The sequence below is a fragment of the Elephantulus edwardii genome, unplaced genomic scaffold (genome assembly GCF_000299155.1).
Source record: "Elephantulus edwardii isolate Elephantulus edwardi_28Jun2011 unplaced genomic scaffold, EleEdw1.0 scaffold00110, whole genome shotgun sequence".
Lineage (NCBI taxonomy): Eukaryota > Metazoa > Chordata > Mammalia > Macroscelidea > Macroscelididae > Elephantulus > Elephantulus edwardii.
In genome coordinates, this window is record NW_006399860.1 from 1174557 (window position 1) to 1177086 (window position 2530).

Genomic DNA, 2530 nt, shown 5'->3' on the forward strand with positions numbered 1-2530 from the left:
AATGAATGAATGGAAATCCAAAGTCTCTGTAAACTTTCATTACAATTAATAAAAAATAAAAAAATTTAAAAATCCAATAAGGATCTTTTTTGGCTTTAAAGAAGGAAAATGTGTAAGGAGATACATTGGGTTTAAGGAGATGGGCAAAAATCATCTCATAAAAGTAGCTTCAGATATTAACTTTGAAAATCTAGATTCCATGAAAATAGGGAATTCTACTTTTTCATTCCTGTCTCCTTTTGAACAACTTTCTTCTATTAACTATTTCGCCAAAATGTTCAGTAATGTAATGAGGCAACATTTAGTTCTTCTGGTCTCATGGCAAAAACACCTGGCTGTTCATGATGGCAGTTACCCACACATTCCATCCACCTCATTCTCAACTTTGCTGCTTTCCATGTTATTTGTTCCAGGTAAATAGAGACCAACTGTTCTGCCTTGAAGGGATACTTGCAAACTTTTACAATACCAAGCACTATGTGATACCAAATGTTAATCTTGAACAGAGACACTCGAAGACTAAAAGCAGTTAACGTCAGTGTCCATGCAGTTGCTGCAAAAGATACCAGGCCCTACTGTCCACTAACCCTAACCCTAACCCTAGCCTTCAGTAACTGAAGGCTGCTTGTTAAAAAGCTGAATCTTAAGGCTTCTCATTGATCGTGTGAGCTCCTATTAATCTTTCAGTAGACTAATTTTTTTTAAGCTGAGATTTGCCTAAGTCTGTTTCTGATACTTTAAAACCAAAGAACCTAAATTAACAGACTTCATTATATACAGCTTAATGAGTATATTCATAAAAGTAGTCACAAAGCACATAGGTCATAATGCATTTGAAGATTCCTGTGCTCTAATGTTCAGTCATATAACAAGTCATTCATTGACCATTAGAATTCACCCAAACAAAGAGGGAAACAATGAATGAATTTTAAGAGAAACTGTTATTTTGGTGCATATTGAATAATAATTCACAGCACAATTAAAAATGAATATACGATCATAATCTTCATCTCCAAAGAAATTATTAACTCCTGTGGATTAAAAATTGTTACTGTTGATATCGCAAGAATTGTCTTCATCACTGGCATCCACTGAAGTAGAAACTGAGTCATTGCTGCCTTCAAAAAATAAGTCGTCCTCAGCACTACCTTCTGAGATGCAAATTCCATAGCTGCATGTAGGAGATGACACACGGCCTGTTCATGCTAGTCTGGGCATCTCAGAGCAGATAGAAATTGGTTCCCACATCCCCCACATCCCCACCTCTCAGCTCTTTCAGTGACTGGTTTTGGGTTTTTTTAGTTGAAAACTAAACCCAGCTTTCTTGCCTATGTTTTCTCCTTGCCGTGAGAGGAATTCTGTAATGAAGTGGTCAAGTTGGACGTAGCAACTCCAAGAGGCAGAGGAAGGCTAGACACGAGACCTTCTCTCCCCAGACTTCTGTCCACAGCATGAGCACTTTGGATTTAATGTAATTTTGAATATGATTGTGAAATGTCCATATTCCATGTTGTTGTTGTTGTTATGTGCTGTTGAGTCGTAGACAACTCATAGCGAGGCTATGAACAAAAGTCCTCGACACTTTTGTGACTTTCATGCTTTCTTCAGGTTCATAGGGTTTCCAGAGGCAAGCTATTTTGGAAGTGGATGCCACTCCCGCTTCCAAGCTTGTTTTAATCAGGGAGCTCCACCAAACACTGACCTCTATGGGTAACCATTATTGCATTTGACACATCAGTGTCACAGTGTTCAGCTTCACAGCAACCACAAGTTACTGCTGTACAATAAGTGAACACACCAGCGCTATACAACCTAGAAAAATATTTGAACAAAAACAATAAAAAACAGTCCAGAGGAGAGGCAGGTATGGAGCGCTCTGGATGTTTGTGGCTTTTCTTTATATTCCATACATTTGAGTATTTTTATATATTTAGATTTCCATGCAACTCCATAATTCAAATTCTCCACCACTGAGTTGAGTTTGATTCATAATGACCCTATCAGACAGAATGAAACTGCCTCAAAGGTTTTCAAAGGCTGTAAATCTTTATAGAAGCAGAGTAACTGATAGGTTCAAACTGCTGACTTTTTAAAAATTTATTAATTTTAATCAACATTTACAGATATTTTGGATTTCCATTCATTCCGTGTTGCAGTTTTCTCTCTACCCCCCTTCCCGCAATTCACTCCTCTCTTCAAAAAGAAAAACATAAACTCCTTCATTGGTATACAATCCCCCCACCCCACTCCGAGTGCACTCCACTATGCAACCTTAATTCTGGATTCCTGTGATAACCACAATACCCTATCATATATCTTTTTAAAACTGTTCTCTCCCTCATCTATTTCAATGCAGTATACATAATTTATCCAGTTTTTCTCAGTCTTACCCCAACCCTAATGTCAGTCTCATTCTACAACAGTGGCACTATGCAGTATTTGTTTTATTGTGACTGAGATATCTTACTCAGCATAATGTCCTCCAGGCTCACCCATTTTGAATACTATTGCATGAGTTCTTGTTTTTCAA